The sequence below is a fragment of the Pinus tabuliformis genome, chromosome J, assembly GCF_031772625.1.
Source record: "Pinus tabuliformis cultivar Carrire ecotype Pingquan chromosome J, CPIR1, whole genome shotgun sequence".
Lineage (NCBI taxonomy): Eukaryota > Viridiplantae > Streptophyta > Pinopsida > Pinales > Pinaceae > Pinus > Pinus tabuliformis.
Window position 1 is genome coordinate 698,098,631 of NC_142295.1, and position 19,692 is coordinate 698,118,322.

The 19,692-nt window shown below is 38.7% G+C and overlaps 1 protein-coding gene across 4 annotated transcripts in view; it reads left to right on the plus strand.

Moving 5' to 3' along the window:
* Positions 1 to 19,692, plus strand: part of LOC149228720 (uncharacterized) — a 194,990-nt gene that overhangs the window by 17,125 nt on the left and 158,173 nt on the right. For 3 of the 4 annotated variants that reach the window (XR_016247232.1, XR_016247230.1, XR_016247231.1), the window contains 2 exons: positions 2,711 to 2,818; positions 3,149 to 3,559. The exons of the other annotated variant lie outside the window; for it this stretch is intronic. The gene's annotated coding sequence lies outside the window, so the exon portion shown is untranslated. Of the gene's footprint in view, positions 1 to 2,710; positions 2,819 to 3,148; positions 3,560 to 19,692 lie in introns of those variants that run through there. 4 annotated transcript variants of the gene reach the window in all.

A 19,692-nucleotide genomic window follows, 5' to 3' on the forward strand; every position in this document is an offset into this window, starting at 1 on the left:
AAATCACATCACAAGCGGCAATTGAACTTGGTTGGGGAGGATATTAATTTATCCTCTCAAGTTCATGAGTTCTTTCTGCTGTCAAATCGAATCAAAACTAGATAAAAACCAGATAAAAAAACTGGTTGGTCAAAAAATACATAAATTATTCAAATTTATGAAAAAAACATATATATTAATGTGCATCCATATGAATCACAACCATTATACAAAAAAAATTCCATTTAACTTGAGTTTTCCTAGAAACAGATTTGGAGGTTTCCCAACATGAAATTCCTAAAGAATATGTTGTCTTGAAGCCAAGCGCACACCATATCATAGTTAAAATCGAAAGTCTTTGGCACCCTTAAACCTGCCACTAGTTTGAGAATTCTATACCATACTAGGAGCATATTTGTGCTAAGAGAGTTCAACATGCATTTACAACCACATTTTTTCTTAAGGGTGAAAGTGGTTATGTGGCACATAACTCTGAAGGAAAAATATCCATATCATAAAATAGAGGCAAGCTTGAAATGCTTGTTCTATAGCTAGAATTATTGTTATGACATTGCTCACAACTTTTAAGCATTTTGTTGGACTTCAAAAGGATGTAAAAGTGATTTAGTGGGTCAGAATGTTCAATGATGGGTATTATTGTGAGATTATTTTCCCAACATGCTCCTACTAAATTGAAAATGGTTTTTTTTGTTTATTGTTTGGGCCAAATATTATAACAGCAGCACTAGTGCATTAACTATGCTAAAAGGTCACCAAAAAATACATAAATTATTCAAATTTAGGAAAAAAAACATATATATTAATGTGCATCCATATGAATCACAACCATTATACAAAAAAAATTCCATTTGAGTTTTCCTGGAAACAGATTTGGAGGTTTCCCAACATGAAATTCCTAAAGAATATGTTGTCTTGAAGCCAAGCGTGCACCATATCATAGTTAAAATATAAATTCTTTGGCACCCTTAAACCTGACACTAGTCTGAGAATCCTATACCATACTAAGAGCATATTTGTGCTAAGAGAGTTCAACATGCATTTACAGCCACATTTTTTCTTAAGGAGTGGTTCTGTGCCACATAACTCTGTTTGAAGGAAAAATATCCATATCATAAAACAGAGGCAAGCTTGAAATGCTTGTTCTATAGCTAGAAGTATTGTTATGACATTGTTCACAACTTTTAAGTACTTTGTTGAAGGACTTGAAAAGGATATAAAATTGATTTAGTGGGTTAGAATGTTCAATGATGGGTATTATTGTGAGATTATTTTCCCAGCATGCTCCTACTAAATTGAAAATGGGTTTCTTATGTTTATTGTTTAGGCCAAATATTGTAACAACAGCACTAGTGCATTAACTATGCTAAAAGGTCACTTTCTTGTTAATTTGACCATGAATATCTCTTTTGCAAATCAATATTTCTTAGCTCTGTTTACGTTAGTGGTTTGATATGAACCTTTCTGCAGTCTCTTCACTGAATTTCTTAAAGTTTTTACATCTATGTTTTTTGACAAAAAAGGGCTAACATTTTACCCTGGCTAAGGATTCTTTAAATAACCCTCTAGCTTGGTTCCTTTTTGTTCCATCTAAGCTTGGAAAAGTGTCATGAATTTCATTGAACAATGTAAGAATCTAGTCTTCTCCAAAAGCAATCAAGCCAACTCTTTCATTTTGCAAATTACCTACCAGTTCTGGACATATTCTTTGAAATTTCTATGTTGAAGGTGTTGGATTTAGGTAAGTGATGCAAAATTCACACCTATAGTTCTATTGTTCACCTATTAGACCAGTGCAAGTTATAGGAAAACTTGGAAGGGTTGGACATGACTGTTCCAACCATACTCTTGTAGGCCTGTAATACATATATTCATAACACATACCTACAATACTATTATTCACCTATTCGGCTAGTGCATAGTGTAGGCAAACTGTTAAATGTTGGACTTTGCTATCTCAAGTTCACACACCAGCACTAAAGATGCAATGTATTGTGTGCATACTTAGATATGTTTGCGATTGCAAGCTAACTGTTTAAATAAATGCATGTATACAACTTCTGTATTAGCAAAATAACCATCAACATTTTTTCTAGCATTTTGGGCTGAATTCATAATAGTATGCTAAAAAGTGTCATTTCAATGTCTGGAAATTAGGATATATAAATATGAGATATATACTCTACATCTTTGGGTTATCTCCTTTTTAAATCTGAGCTTTTTTAGGCTACATGTTAATTGTTTGAACTTTGGACTTTGAAGAAATCCCTTAATGGACTTCGTAAATACTTGAATGAATTGACTTTGTAAAGCAGTGGTACCATAAATTGTGTTATTTCAAAGTTTTGACTTCCATATTTCACAAAATACATTGTCCTCAATAAATACTTATATGTATAGATACTTATGTCTAGGATTATATATGTGTTAGAGTGGCACCTTTATGTTTTACTATAATCCTAATGTTGACAAGCTTTAGTTGACTTTTTTCATCAATTGTTCATAGAATATGCAAAAGATTTCATTGTCAAAATGTGGCAAAAGCTACATTTCTCAGATTTATTTTTTTATTGTTCATGACAAGATAATCATGTTGCAGGAATGAGGTATCCTACAGTTTGTTTCAATTTGTGGATATTTTTTTCCTCCCATTTTTTTACAAGGACGTAGATTTCATTTTCATGTTGATGGTTTTTGCATGTATCTTATCTAGCCCCAAATGCTGGTAATGGAGTGGATCTTGAGAAGTAGTCATGGACACAGACTATTAAAGGTTAATTTTACAATACCACTTCCACTTGGTATCAAAAAAAGTTTAATGGTAAGTGACATAAAGAAGAGTTATTTAACGATAGGGTTGAAAGGGCAACCTCATGTCTTAGTTCTAAGTCATTTATTTGCGTTTCTTAGTTGTAAGTCATCTGTTTTTGAGCTTTACCAGATCAATTATTTCACTAATCCAATATGCATGGCTTGTATTTCTCACCCGATGTTAGTTACTTGACATGGTTGATATAACATTCTATCCTAGGCCACTTTTATTCTAAGTCAGAGATTTTATTGATTAAAAGGATGTTCATATTTTGATTGGTTTACTTGGAGCTTGATTTTAAAAAGTTTTGTAAATTCCACGTGGATGTTATTTTTTCAGGGTGAGCTCTTTGCACCAGTAAGGTCATATGAGTCCTAGAACATAGGTATACAACAAGCACATCTTTGGCCTTTGTTGTATATCTGTTATTCTTTATTTCATTGATGGATGGTTATTAATGATGTAAAATAGAGGATGGAAAGGTCCTGCCAATTGTCTTGACAAAATAAAATAAAATGGAGTGGTAGAATTGTGTTTTAAAGGGTCAGCCATAAATCAGTACTTGAAAGGTAGAACTTGGGAATGGCAAGCTATCTGATCTAGATCTAGAGGCACAACAGACCATGGAAAAAAAATGATGGTATTGATAAGTCTTCCTAGCAAATAAACTCTAATTGTTAGACCACTGCCCAAATTTTAGTTATCTGCAATGGAAATAGTGACTCTAGATTTATTTGTGTGAATAGTGACTTTGGCCATTGTCCTATTTGTTTCCTATGAATGATTTTGATTTTCAAACTCCAACTAGTTTGTTGTTAAATTAATTAAAGCTTTGATGACAAACTTATAGTTTTCAAACCTCTTTTCTAAATCAATTTTCTTGAGAAAATTTGTCTTTTTACTTTAGGTATTGTAGATTGCCACTGTGTGACATATGCTATGATATAATTGCCCGGATAAATAAATAGAAGTGTTGTACAACATAGTCTTTTTTAATTCTAAAGAAAGAGTATTTCCAAATACAAAGTTTATTAATTAAGAACACCTTTTAGACGTCTTTGCTAAGTTATGATTATATTTTGGTAGGGAATTTTGTGTACATTGATATTGTGTTGTCTCTTTGGTTTCTGTCAAGTAACAATGGTTAATAAGGAATGTGTTCTTGAGCAGCAGGCACACCTTATTCTACTATCGACAGGAAACTCCATGGTTTTCAGGCATGGCAACAAAAACACAAATGTCAGTGGGATATCCAAAGTCTGTGTTGGATGAATTTAATACTAGTGATGATTTTGATTCCTTGTTAGATAAAGAATGTCATGAGTCAAATTCAAATAAATAGAAGCAACTCAAGAATGAAGGTGAAGCTATTTCTTTCTGTCCAAGTCAATTTCTTTTATTTGTTGGTTGCTGTTACGTTTTGAGTGCGGATTTATGAAATTTCAAATTGCATGTTGGTTTATGTAAAGGGGATATATATATATATATATATATATATATATATATATATTTTATCATATGTCGTTCATGGTTTTCAGAGATCTGTGTTACATTTGCACAAAAGTTTAGATATCATTCAGATATCTAAACACCAAACAACAACAACTTTGAGATTTTTTTTCACTCAACCTATAACATATTGCATTTGTCTTCATCAATGTTCTTCTTCCGTATGCTATCCACTTATGCCTTTTCATTTGCAATATTTGATGCATTTGCTAGTTAAAGGTCATTTATAAATTATAAATGTCTTCAAATTTTCACTCCTAATTAAGTATTCAACTGAACATATTGGTTCTCTTATACATAATTATTTTTCCCTTCACCCACTTTTCATAACTTCCATAACCATTAGGTAGGGAACTGTAGCTTCTATGTTGCTTTGCTTGTTTAGTAAAATATTCTCGAGACTTTAAATTATTGAAAGTTGTAGAATTTATAATTTATGAAGTTTCAAGGTCTAATTTTTAAATGTTTAATTCTTTAAAGGGTGTTAGCTCAATGGAAGAGCACCTGCTTTACAAGCAGGAGGTTGGTGGTTCGATTCCATCATGCCTTGACATCCATATGGAATGGCGACGATAAATTTTTGGTGACGGAGGCTCTTTTGACCAGCAGTAATGAGCTTTGGTGACATTTTTCGAACTTCACCAAAATATGAAATGGTGACGGTCAACGGACGCTTGTGATGACCCTCAAAGGTCTGTAACCATAAATCATTGTTGTTGATATGAAATGGTGATGATCGTTGTCCGTCATTATAGTCATTATTCGTGATAGACTTTGAATGTCACCACAACACCTATACTTTTGGCAATGCGGCTTTTAGTGATGGTTAACAAATGTCACCATATATATGCACCAATAGTGACGATCATGAAAGATCCATCACAATAAATGATTGTTGTTAATATGAAATGGTGACAGTCACTATCCGTCATTATAATATTCGTGACAGACCTTGAATGTCACCATAACACCTATACTTTTGGCAACGCCATCTTTGGTGACATTCAGTTTTTTTTGACGGAGGCTATGGTCCGTCACCATTGCTCATATGAAATGGTGACGGTGACTATCTGTCATTATAAATCATTATTGGTGATGGAATTTATATGTCACTACAACACTTATACTTTTGGCGACACCACCTTTGGTGACGTTCAGTTTTTGTTGACGGAGGCTATGGTCCCTCACCATTGCTCATATGAAATGGTGACGGTCGCTATCTGTCATTATAAATCATTATTGGTGATGGAATTTGAATGTCACTACAACACCTATACTATTGGTGACGCCATCTTTGGTGACGTTCAGTTTCTGGTGACGAAGGCTCTTTTGACTGTCACTAATGAGCTTATGGTGACATTTTTCGCCCCTCACCAATGTCATTTTTTCTTGTAGTGTTCACTTCTTCCTTATGCATGATCTTGGCAAACTTGCAATCTGTTTCCAAGCTTGTAATCCTTTCCTTCATCTTATTCATCTCTGTAGCCTGTATGGACATTTCCTCCATCGCTCTAACTAACTTTGCTGCTTCTTCACCTGATGCACCCACTGTTGATGTAGACTTTGTTGAAAGTGGTTGTGCTGTAGGCATAGGAGTTGTGGGATCCAATGAGGCTACCAACTTGGAAGGGACTACTGTTGAGACTGTTGGGATGACATTTGCAGATGTAGTGGTAATATCACCTTGCTTCAATTGAATTAAAGTGTCTAATTCCTTCTCTGTCTCCCTTAATTGATCATTCAATTTTAGGACTAGGTCCATCAATTCTTCATGTCTAGTCTGGTTCTCCAAAACTTCCAGTGTTTGGGGATGCTGCAGTTGAGGTACCTTCAATTTTTTTTAGTGCTGCAATGTCATCATTCTTTTTCTTAATAAGATGCTCACGGGTTTTAATGTTTTTGGGATCATATCCAAATTCAATCACTAACTCTTTCAAAGACTTAATTCTAGTATCCATGGCCTGTGAGGAGGCCTTCTTTAACTGATATTGAGCTGAGATGTTGGTCAATGAATTCTGCAGTTGTTGGGCAGCTATGGCTTTACCTGTAAGGGCGGAGTAAATCATTTCTCCAGTCTGTTTATGAAACTCAATTTGGTCTATGGGATGAATATCCCTTGCCATCACTTCAAAATCAATTCTCTTGTAATCTACTGATGTCCTTGGCTATTGTGCAGTTGGTTTTATGAATGACATCTGTAGTTTTCCCTCTTTGATGTCGAAAGCAAACATCAACCTGGTTTGATTAGTAGGTGTGAGTTTGAGATACTGAGCATAAGTTTGGGCCTTTAGTTTCTCATTTCTCATCTTGATCTCTTTATATCTATCTTTTATATCTTTATCCTTATCAGCAGGCCTACTGAATGAGGATACTTCTACACTTAGTTTCCTTTCCAAAATCTGGGTCTGTGATGTGGATGGTCCCTGTGTTTCCTCAGATGGAGCTGTGCCTTTACTTCTGTCCAGCTCAATATCGGTTATTTCTACTGAGCCTTTTGTGTCTTCCTGCTTTGAAATAAGATTTATCCTAGGTCTTTTGCTCTGACTGGTCTCATATTGTATATTTGATGTGCCCATTCTTGAACTTGAGGGTTCCTCCTTGGTCCTTTTGGGGTTCTTTTCCTCATTCTAAGGAGTCTTCATGATGGGACGGGTGCTCATGGCTGCTTCTTGTTGTTCAGGTGCCTGTAGAAACGAGCTCTCATCAAGTTGTCTTTCTAAGTCACGTAAGGTATTCTCTACATCTACCTTTGTACTGTCTCTGTCTGCAAGAGTGTTTGCGAGAAAACTAGTGTCTTTTTGATCTGCTAGTCCCACTAGGATTGGCAGCTATCCTAGAAACAAATAATCAAAGCAATTTGCGATTTCCTTTATGTATTATAGATAAGAGAGAAGTAAAGGGACCAACCTGGATCTTCCGCTTGACTCCTTGCTTGATTTCTCTCTCCCTTGATAGAGCTTGCACCTCTTCTCCTACTTTTCCCGCTCAATGAAGACCTGTAGAGACAAAGTAACAAAACACCATCAAAGCATCTCGATATATTATATCATAAACAATGCAGAATCAGAAATACATTGATCATACAATGGCATTCACAAATAACAACATTCACAAATACATGATTGTATGGAGGAAAACTCAAAGAACTTTATTAATAGTAGAAGGGAGAATTACAACCTAGCTGTCTGATCCACATCATCCTCCCAGCATCAAAGCTCTCTTCACCTCATGAAAAGCAAGATCACCCAACAATACAATGCCTTTTCTCAAAGACAAACTATCAGCACTTCCTTACAAATTACAAAATTCCTGCCTCCAGATCTCTCAGATGAGGGATCCATTTATAGATGTTTGCAAAGGTGTAAGTCATCTCTGGGTTTTTGATTAGTGTCATTCCACTTCTTGTTTTTGGTTCCACTTGGAGATTTCTTGGATCTTTTACTCATCACTGGGCGAATTCAGAGAGGTAAGTGTCATATGAGAAGTTTCTAGAAGATTCCATAAGCATCCACTTAGCAAACTGTCTTGGAAATTTGTCCATCCTCACTCATCGCACCCCATAGAAGGCCTCTTCAGTATGCATCGCGCCTGGCTAGTGTAGAAGTTAGTATGCATCGCATCGTGACAGTGGAGTAGGCAGTATGGTCCAGTTTTGGTCAGTTTTGAGTGGTTTTTCAGGTGGAACTTTTGGGGAATGATGTAATCAGTTGACCATGATCTTTTAGGGTATGAAACAACACTTTTAGGGATTAAAGAGCCATTGGTTTATCGACATATAAGATTGGGGTTGCAGTGCCCAAATATGTCTATAATAGTTGCCCCTTAAAGCATGAAGTCGTAAATCTTTTGATGTCGGGTGAAGTGCTTTATCATGAGGATCCGAGGTATTCGAACTGGAAGGTGACCTGTATAAGATACAATACAATACGTCATCATCATATTATTTTCATGATCTAGCTGAGGCGGGCATTCCCATGCTCAGCTTTATAGCTTTATAAATTCATTCTCATGTACATAGGACAAACAATCGTCTACAGTTACACACTGGTGATTCTTCATATGAAGAGTCATTTTCCCTGGCTTAGATGACTATTTGTGCAGCTTTTGTGTACATTTGATGTCTTTATGTTCCTGAATATATCGCAGCCCAGATGGATGAAACTAGATCCGTGGTTTTCAAAACTCGTTCAATCTTCGCCCAATGTACAAGCCAATCCATGTGAACAGATGTTCTGAGGTCGAACATGGAAAGACATCGCCTGATTACCAGCCAATAATGTGAGTTGTTAACAAGTGCGAGAGGAATCACTGATAATGATAATGACCCTCAAGGTACTACAGTACAATTCACGTGGTGTGAATATATGATCTGATGTCGAACACCACGCAAAATATTTCGGTCGAAGGCCATTGATGTAAACCTGTTGCCAGAAGTGAGAAACTTGCCATTGAGGCATGCAAGCTTCAAAGTACTGAAATGGTTGTTTCTAATTCAACTTCTTGGATAATGAGCTGATGTCGACAAGAAGTGACCCATTATAGGAGGGCCTTAATGTATCCCACATCTATGACACGAAACGAAGCAAATGATTTTTTGGAGGTGAAAACGATCTGATGATACAAGGTTCAGGAATGGTGGTCATGAAAAATGGAGGGTGAAGGTATTGCAGTGGATGAGGCATTAGCTGGATGGTGAATTCTCTGAATGACTTCTCTTGAACATATCAGTGACACTGAGATGGATTGGTAGTGTTAACCCCAAAATATGGATGGTATGGAGGACCAATGGTGATACGACCGGTGAACGGAATAACCCAACCCGACTCAATCATGGTGATGGAGTGAAAGTGTCATGTTCAAGAGTGACCTGCTACCAATAAAATTCTTTAAGTTTTCTTCCCTTTTTCCCCAGTCATTGCTGACTAGTACCTCTTTATTTTTGTCAAGCTTGAGCATATGCTTGTTCTATAATTTTCCCTTCGGGCAAACGTGTCGCTATGTTTTAGCAAGCCTAATGATAGTGAAACTCGTTCTTGTCTTGGTGGACAAGTTTTTCGCTATTATTTTAACGAGTTTAACGACAAAGACAACTCGGTCCTTTTCATGTTTAGAGAGTTTGAAAAGGGACGAAAAGAGAACTCCAATAGTTCTTTTTCATAGCATAATCCCTTAAGTCCAAAAAAGATTAAAATAATACAAAAGGGATGACTTTCGATCACTTTAGCGAGCCGAAAAAGACAAGCGCTCGAACTTTTTCATGAGATAATCCCTCAGGTCTAAAAATTTTAAAATATATAGGAGGGATGGTGCTTCCAATCACTTTAGTGAGCTAGAGAGGCCAATTGCTCGATAATCTTTTCATATTTAGCGAGTCTGAAAAGGGTTTAAAGTGGACTCATTTTTTGAGGAACGAGTGGTATCTGGGGTAGCAACTTGTTCCGGGTAATCTTGGAACTTTTCAAAACATGGCGATGTGAAGAGGGTGGCTAACAAGACCACTCATCGCAGCTGTTCCTCAAATTGGTAAACAATCAAATGGAAGCGTATGATCGGCCAAGCGGATGGAGGTGATGGAGGAATCACAACCAAGGTTCAAAAGGTTGATATAATTTTTTATCACAAGGGTTATTTATCGAAGGTAGGTTCATTTTTTAACGAGCTTGAACTCTGGGGGAACATATGCTCAGTGGTAGGTTTATTTTTTAACTAGCTTGAACCATACGATAACATTGCTCATAGCGTTTTTATGCAGGCTAGAAATGACCAAACTACAAAGCTAAAAAAAAACTATTCAAGCTAAGGAACCGCTGAGGTTAGTGTTAGGTTCCTATACCAATAGGTTTCATTTTTCATGATTGACTGTTTTACATGCCAAATATGTCATCTTTTCATGCTGCAAGGTTCCATATTTCCAAGAAGTTCCATTTTGAAGAATCAAACCATTTTTGAAGAGTTTTACAGATAAGGGAAAGCCAAACAGCTTAATCTTGGCTTCCCTAGGTTTAAATTGCTTGTTTTAGAAGATAGAGAATGAATATCTGTCCAAACAGCTTAAGCTTGGCAGATGAGTAGCTAGGTAGAGAAATGAAGGAGCCCAACAGCGTAATCTGGGCCCTTGGAAGAGATAAGGGTACATTTAGATAGGAGGGCAGTCAAAAGAAAAGAAGACAATTAGGGTCTACAAGTCTAAGTGCACCCATTCAAAAGGAAGAAAAAATGTTAGGTGTATTAGGCTGGGTAGGTAGTTTGAGGTTGCAGAAAGCAAGGTTTTGATCACCTGATGTAGTGTCAAGTACAACTTGTCTCATCAATGAAAGAAATGCCAAAGAAGTGGTTTGATGGCAGAATGATGGAAGCATGTCTAACTCCCTTTCACCCCCCCCTCAAAGTTTCTTACTAACACCCCTGAAGGACCTTGGGATCTGCCCAACCAGTCCTGTTATCACTTCATTTTTGTAAAAATACTAAGTCAAGCTTTGACTTTCTTCAATGAAAAGAAGCCACATTTCTTGTGTATAAATCATTCTATACTCCTTTCATCTTCCTATCTCTAAGTTTTCATACTATGGACTTAGCATTCACCCATTCAGTTTCAATCCATAAACTCATATTAACCCCTAATTCTATTATATAGCTCCTTGAAACCACTTCCTTGTCCCTACTTCTACAAAAAACTATATAAAATCCAAAAAATGTATTAAATATCCCACCCTATGGCAGTATAGCCATATAAATATATTTTAGGGGAATAATAGTCCATCCGGGACTACTATTAACCCTTCCGCGTCCTAACCCGGAGTTAATTTAACCTCTAGTTAAATTAATAACCACTCCCCTTTACCCTTAAACCTTACTATTCTACCCTTTTTGCGCTCTTTGTTAAGATTGGGTGTTCAAATGTTTATTTAAACATTAAACACTTCCGGCGCAAATAACCCGCAAAACCCACAAACCCAAAGTTTTGAACCCCCGCCATATAAACAAATGATATAATATTCAGCGGGCCCTGTACATTATCGTACCCGTAGCTCACAGTTCCGTCCACCGTCGGATTGGGCCCTCCCCATCCGACGGCTCTCACCGATTTCGAAGCCGCCCTGACGATCGACGGTTACCCTCCGATAGCCTAGCGGTTTCTCCGCTGTACAAAAGACAGGTGTCCCGTTTTGATTGCATCGGAGCCCCTCTGACAAATACCACACCTGTACAGAAGGCAGCCCGATAAAACCACAAACCGCCTTATGTCTCTCCGCCCCCGACGTCAGTGCCACGTCGCCTCTTACGTCACTCTTGCGTCGACCTATTGTCGCCCCGTGTCATTGTCACCACATCTGCCTCCGTCCCTACCCCGCCATCATGTCCTGTGCCATGTCGTCGGCCCAGTCAACTGCCACGTCACCCTTCCGTACCCGGGACCCGTCGATGACGTCATGACAAAAAAGCGCCAAAATTCCGCAAAAACCCAAATTTGTGTTAAAAAGGGCAAAAACGTCGTTTTCGTTTGTTTTTTATGCAAACGAACGTTGCAAACTTTTGCATGCCATTTACAACTAGTGCACATTCGACATGCCTGATAGTCACCAGGGCCTATTCGACTTGCAATCCGACCTGTTCGGCCTCCGCTCGCAACCATTCACCACATCATTTCTCCTAGTGAACAGGTATTTACCCGAAAAACACCAGTAACCCTGTTTTTCATGATTTCTCTGCAAAATTAGCCAAATATACCTGAAAATCCACATTGAAACATATTGGCACCTGCAACCTTCTCCTCTCTGCCCCACATAACTATAGTTGTGGCCAAGACCTGGCATCTCTGCCCCCTGATAAAATTGACATCCCCAGCTCGAATTACAGCTCAAATTTGCCCGCCGAACTACTAAGGACATTTTGCTAAAGCCCTTTATTTTTCTCCCTTTCCAGTGTACTAATTGCAGAGCTTTGCACAGTCTTCGTTTCATTGAGTTCTACTCAATAATATTTCTGCACAGAACTTGAAACTGTGAGTTCCTTGCTCACCAAGTCATCATCAGAGCTCTGTCCCTTGCTGAAATACAGGCCTAATCCAACTGTAATCACAGTCAAAACATGGAGGCCCCGGTTGCCCTCAATATTGCACCACTAAATGCACCACAGAGGAACTTGGAATGGCAGCCCCTTGTTGACAGGGACTATCAAATGAAGGAGACAGTGGAACTGACTCACAAGTATCACATTGAAACCTTTTGTGAGTTAAGGAAAAGATACAGAACCAATGCTGATATCCTTGGTATCTGGGAGTCCAATTTGCTAATTTATTACCTCCCACAAGTAAATGTATTCCCTGACCTTATCCACTAGTGCTGTGAGAATTATGAGCCCACTCAAAGAGCAGTTTTGGCTCCTTCTGGTAATGTTTTGTTTCACATCACCCCTCAAGCCATAAACAAGATGCTGAACTTTGAGCCAACAAAGCCTCTGGTTCCTCTCTCCATGAAACTTTTGCTTGACCAAGGTACCAAGCTGCCCAGCTCAGAGATCACAAGAATTGCCCAGCTGTTCATGCAACCAGATTGTCAATTCCAGCAACCTCCTACTTATCTGCATGTATGGCTTAATGAAACAGGGAGAATGCTAGTAGACATCATATCCTGCATCCTGGGATTCAATACCAGTGAGTATGTTGACGAAACAGTTTTGGTAATGTTGTCCATGTTTTCTCCAGGACAGCCCCCTGCTGTCCAGTATGATTATGCCACCTTCATTGCTGATAAGATTCATGAGCAATTCATGAACCTGGAGAGAGAAAGGGTGTTCAAACATACCTCCTATATATATCACTTGTTGCTGTACTATCAGCCTGATAGTTTCCCAGTCTGCCTCAGAAAATTGGATGCTAAGGGGGAGCGAAGGTCTGTAATATTTTGGTCATCAGTCTGCCACCATGTTTATTACTCTCCATATACCTACTGTGAGTTCATTGACCTGTTTATCTATCCAGCTACCTGCTTACTATCAACAGATCCTCCCCCCAGACTCACTGATGAGATGCAAAAGATTCTACAGCTTTCCAAAAGCTACAGCATTGGTGACTGGTATTTCTACCAAAACCACACCATAATCAGGGTCTATGGCTGTGAATTAGCCCCCTACCGACTGCCCAAATATGTCCCCATGAGACTATTTTCCTTAGAATACTTTCGGAAATTTGGTAATGCAGATATGGTGCATTTCTTTGGCAAAAGCAAAAAGGCACAGCTAAAAATCAAAAATCAATTGGGCCCATTTATTTTCAATAAGAGAGAAGAAGCTTGGGTGGAGGCAGACACAATGTTGAAAAATTTTCTGTTATTAAAAACAAGCTTTTATTGGGCACCATATGACCCCAATCACTTTATAAGCCTTAGAAGAATCAAATACAGGCTTGCAGCATATGAACACTGCAGTATCCCTCAAATTGAACAATTTGCTAATCAACAAGAATGCGTAAAGGGCACTCTTCTTGAAGAATTTTCTGAGGAAGAAATAGCAGAAAAAGCAATGAAGAACCTGGAAAAATCTGTTGACTTAGAATCTTTTGGACAGGTCTTTTTTACAGCTCCTCGGCACCTTGGAGAAGGCACCTCATCTGCCACGACCCCTCAGCAAACTGCCCAAGTAAGTGCCCCACCAGCAGAAACAGATAAAGGCAAAGAAATGCAACATTCAGAAGAACAAGTGCACAATTTGGGACATCAAGAAACAATGGCAGATCAGTCAGTTCTACAGATGAACCAAGCTAAGGGCAAGACCCTTCTACTCAAGCAAAGGTGACATAAATCCTAGTATTGCAGACACCTCTTAATGAAGAGAGGGAAAAGAAGAGGGACAGACAGGAAGAGACCCCTCCAGGGATATCTACAGATCAACAAGGAGAAAAGAGACAAAGGCTAAATCCTTTTTCAGAGGAAGAAATGCCAGAGGGCCCCACAGAACAACAAATTCCCCCAAGCATGGAGACATCGGCCAGCTCCTTTCAGCAGGAGCAAGAGAGACAGCAGGGAGTGGAAGTAACATCCACAAGGCAACATGGCAGACATCCCTATGATATTTAAAAAGCATTTACTGATATCAAGGCTAGGAATGAACCAGTGAGACTATAGTTGTACAACCAGCTAATAAAGATGGCCCCTACTAACCAACAAAGGCTAATGGCAGCCTATGACATCCAGGAAGGAAGAATGACCCTCGGTCACTTCATACCTACAACTCAGCAACCCCAATCAGCTGCTGATTACATTAAAACTAATCTGGAAGTGTTTGCCAAGGATATCCATCCGATGGACCAGATTGAATTACACAAGCAGACTGGGGAGATAGTATATTCTACTCTAGCAGATAAGACATTGTTAGCCCACAGATTGCAAAACTCTTTGCACAACACTGCTGCCCAACTTGAGTTGGAGAAAGCTTCGTCACAGGCCAAGGACAATAGAATCAAGTCCTTGGAGGAGATTATCATAGAGCTGGGACATGATCCCTCCGATCCTAAGGGTGTACAAGCTTTGATAAAAAAGAAGGATGAAGACATAGTTTCCCTAAGAAGACAAATCAGGCTATCACCCACATTGCATCCTCAAGCTACAGAGTTGGCCCAGCAAAAAGAGGAGCAGGATGTGGTAGCTTTGCTTACAACCTTACATAAAAGGTTGGTAGAGACAGAGAGTGCCTTGGAAGCATCATTATAGGGAAAACAGGGAGAGTTGGCTTCTCAGCCAATTCAAACAACTCAGATTCTTACAGCTGCTCCTCCCACGACCACCACAATAGTCCCTCCCATTGTTACAACATCAGAAGCAGGCACTTCAAGCTCAGTACCAATTGCAGCCACTACTTCAGCACCTACAGAGCAAGGCACCAGCTTGAAAATGGACAATATGATGAAGGAAATAAAAGCTCTGGAATTACAAATGACAGAATTGAAAGAAACCAAGGAAAAGCTGGCTACAATTGAGGGAAAATATGACAAATCAAAGCAGGATGTAGCTGAGAAGACAAGAGAAGTCAAAGCCTTGGAAAAAAGAATAAAGGAGCTGGAGAAAGAGCTTACCTTCGATAGAACTCTAGCAGATATCAAGAAAATTTTGTGGGCCAAAATTGGCCAATCCATTGCAGACCAATGGCAATCCATTGAAACCATTCATGAGCAAATGGATTTGATAAACTTGGCTCAGTTCGAAAACCAAAAGGTTAGAGCATCTTTGAGAAATATGCCCGAGCAAGCAAAAAGAATGATCCAATTTTTGAATACTCGCACCAAAGGGCAGCTGGCAGCATTAGGAATCAGTAACAGGACTGAAACTATTTTGCTAACAAAAAGGGTTTTAACCCTTAGGAATTTTGTGCAGACATTGGACAGAAAATGCCAAGAAATGCAAACAAAGGTGGATGAGTTCAAGACAAGATCATGGCATTACATAGCAGAGGGCTACCAAGTTTATTAACCAGTGCTGGAAGACTGCTGTCACATGACCTTTATGCCAACAGAGTGAATAATTTTGCTGCCAACCAAATCACAGCTTCCTCAAGCACTTCAGAAGGTACAGGGCCTCCATCAGGACGGAGTGTCTTTGATAAATTGGAAAATTTATTCTACATTGTACATGAGCTAAACCACCTGTTCGAATTCCAGCGCACTTTCCATAGATACATAAAAGCTGAGGAAACACTGATAAAGATACAAAGGCATCAGCTACGTACAGAGGATTGGTGGAACGGGATGATAGAGACATTGCTCAGGTGATTTTGTTTATTAATTCTTTTTTGATCAAGATACCGTTTAGCATATACAGATGGCACGATACACCTGTCAAAGGTAAATCAGCATAAAGCAGAATTGAAATGATAACTACAGCTCATCAAAATGCTAAGAAGCCGAGCACGCATGATGAAGACCCAGACAGCAACAGGCAGCGTACTAGCATCAGGGCAACACGTGTAATAAATGCGTAGCAGGCAGCCGACTCATCCAACCCAGAAAGTCAAAGTTTTCTGACAAAATAGACAGCTAGCAAGCTAATATTAACTGCAGTGTTTAATGCTTCATTTACTCCCTCGCAAGAGTTGGTGATGTAATTTATTGCTTGAAGAGTCATCACCTAGATATTTTGTATCTTGTTTTTGTATATATACCTCCCCATAGAACGTATTTGTGGTTGGTTGGTTGATAATCCTCATTCTAGACTTGCGCTGTATACTTTGAGAGTTCTATAATCAAAGACTGCTGGAATGCTTTGGATGAAGAACTGTCTGTTGTGTTATTAATGGCCAAAGAGTCATTGAGGAATTCCTGTGCTACTACATGGCTCAATAAGTGTTTTCTTGCCTCTGTTTACAGTTTACATATGTTTATGCCACCATTGTGTTACCATCTAAATAGCAAGAAAGAAGAATAGCTTAGGTTTTGTTTGACTGCACCCTATTCTCAGTTCTTGTAATTTCTATATGTTTTCTTCAGAAATGGTTATGAATATGCATACTTAAATGATCATATTTACCTTGTTTCTTTTACATATGACTGTTATTTAGGAATTCTTGACTGCTCCTAGACAAACTTTCATCCACCTTCCCTCTGTTAGCTAATGAAAGATTCTTAGTTGCCTTTCATCTCTGACCTTCATTCCATCTTTATTCCAGCTTGATATTGTTCTATGTGTAGCTATCCTGCTCTGTATTCCTCTTGTGACCAAGAAAACACAACAGCAAGCCCTAATCCATGACTCCATGCCCAATGGTTTGAACTTCTCACTCTATGCATCCCAACTCTGCTTGAAAACATCATCCTTCCCACCAAAATAAAAAAAAACCCATGTACACCATAACTAGCCTAAAATCAACCCAAAACAAAGTTAAATATTAAAGAGAGAGCCCTCTCTGACTGCAGGTAGGCTAGGACCTGCAGCCCAAAGATTGGTTAGTGGTTACCTCGGCCGTATCCCTTAAGGAGCCAAGGGACAACCTGAGTGATAACATCAATGACGACTCCACTGGGGACTAAATGAATTGTTGCAATCATTGTCTGTTCCTTAAAGCTACAGATGAAGCCTGAATGTCAGCCAGGAAGCCTTTGAAATTGTTCTTGCTTTGCATCTACAGGAGTAAATAAAAGCTGCTTCAGTCAACCTTCATGTTAGTTTTAAGCTACAGATAACTGTTCCAAAAATTTGATTATTTCCTTTCTAAATTCCAAAAATTTCTTAGAAAAATACCAAAAACAAATTCGGAAGTTGGCTCCAAGGAGGAAAACTCGTTATACCAGGTCAAACCCTGACCCAGATCCTCTAGCTGTTTTTGACAATCCTAACTTAATCCCAAAGATCCTTAGGAAGCAAGTGGAACAAGAATAGTTTGCTGATTCAAGCCCGGAAACAGTTTAGCAAAACTATATTCCAACCTCAGTTAAACCTTCAGTTCATCCTCACACTGCCCCTTCTTCTCCTTCTTCCTCGTCCACCTCTCAAAACACATTCTCCACACCTCCATCCACTGCACAAATTTCCATTGCTGTCCCTGCTGTTCCAGCTGTTCCATTCCTTCCTGTTGTTCCATTTGTTCCTGTAAATATGGCAAATCTTTATGCCCCTTTGCAGCTACCTGCAAATCCAGGGGCTATGCCTCAGGATTACCAAAGTAAGATCACTTATTTTGATGGTACAGGTACCTATACTGCCCTACAGCATACAAAGAAAATGCAAGACTAATTTGAGAATTATGAGATAGACGATGATGATGTGAGAATTAAAATCTTTGTCCAAAGTCTAACAGGTGAAGTAAGAACTTGGTTTAGAGCACTAGCTACAAATTCCATAGCCAATCCATGCTCTTTACCAAACATTTTTCAACAGATGGGAAAAGAAAAAAGATCCACTACACATTCTATCTGAGTATGACACCATAAAAAGAGGCCCACAAGAAACTGTCCTAGATTACTGTGCAAGATTCAACAATGTTTATAGTGCCATCCCTCAAAACCTTAGACCTCCACCTGACTTAGCCTTAATCAAATTCCCTGATGGATTTGATTCTGACATGGCATATCAACTAAGGGAAAGAGCCTCGCCAACCTTAGCAGACATGCAAAACATAGCTGTTAGTGTAGAGGTAAACCTTATCGCCAAGAGAAATCGAGCAAGAGCTGAAAGGAGAACTACTTTCAAGGAAGAACCTTCAGCATTTGAACTAAAGCTGGATGAAATTATCAAAGGTATGGACAGACTTGGGGATAGGGTGGAAACCATCGAGAGAAAATCATCATGGGAAGGTCAACCAAGTGCTGCTAGAAACCCAAACTTTAGAAAGAATCAAAATCCAAATGTTGGAAGGGCTGGTCCTGATCAGAACATCAGACCTCCTTTTCAAGAAAATTATGCCGAGGCCTCAACATCTAGTGAACCAACCGAGGACCCTCACATCAACTTGATGGGTTTGGATAGTGAACACCAAGTCTTTCTGACACAAGAAGATCAAGAGGCCCATAATTGCAACCAATTTCAAACCAAATCAGGAGAGTCATTTGACTTTAGGGAAGGTTATGATGCAACAGTCTATGAGGTTCATAAACAGTACAAATTAAGGAGCAAAACCATAGATGTGCCTGAAACGAGCAAACCAAAGGATGCTAAACAGGCAAAGAAAGCAAAAGACAAAGCTGTTCTCCCAGAATCCTCTGATAAAACAGACCTACACCCAAGAGAAGTCACTATGGAAGATATATCAGATGTACAACCCTCTAAAAATCAGCCATCCTCATCCCTCCCCTCAAAATAAAGTTCAAATAGCATTTCTGAAAATAAATTCAAAACAGAGTCAACTCAAAATCATACCCATGATGAAGAAAAGGTCACTGAAAATTCAGCTGAAAAGGAAAAATCTGTTGCCCATAATACAAAGACTCAGATAGAGAAACCCTTCAACTTGGAAACAGAAATAAGTAAGCTGAAGATAGTTGTTCCTCTTTCTGAATTGGCCAAACATGAAGTGTATAGACAACAAATCAATAGGTCACTCCAAATATCAGACAATAGGGATGCTGTGAATGTTCTAGACGATCAACCTGAATTACTGTTTGGTCCTGAGGTTAACGGAAAGACAACAAATGGAGGAGTTCCACCCTTTTATGTCAGCTTAAACATTCATGACAAGGTGTTACACAATGCAATGTTTGATTTCGGGGCCTCACATACCTAATGCCCAAATCTGTGATGGAAAAACTAGACCTAGATATCACAAGACCATACAAAGATTTGTTCTCATTTGATTCAAGCCAAGTCAGGTGTCTAGGCCTGATTAAAGATTTGTGTGTTTCCCTGGTCCAATACCCAACCAAAACGATTCTAATGGATGTGGTGGTAGCTAAT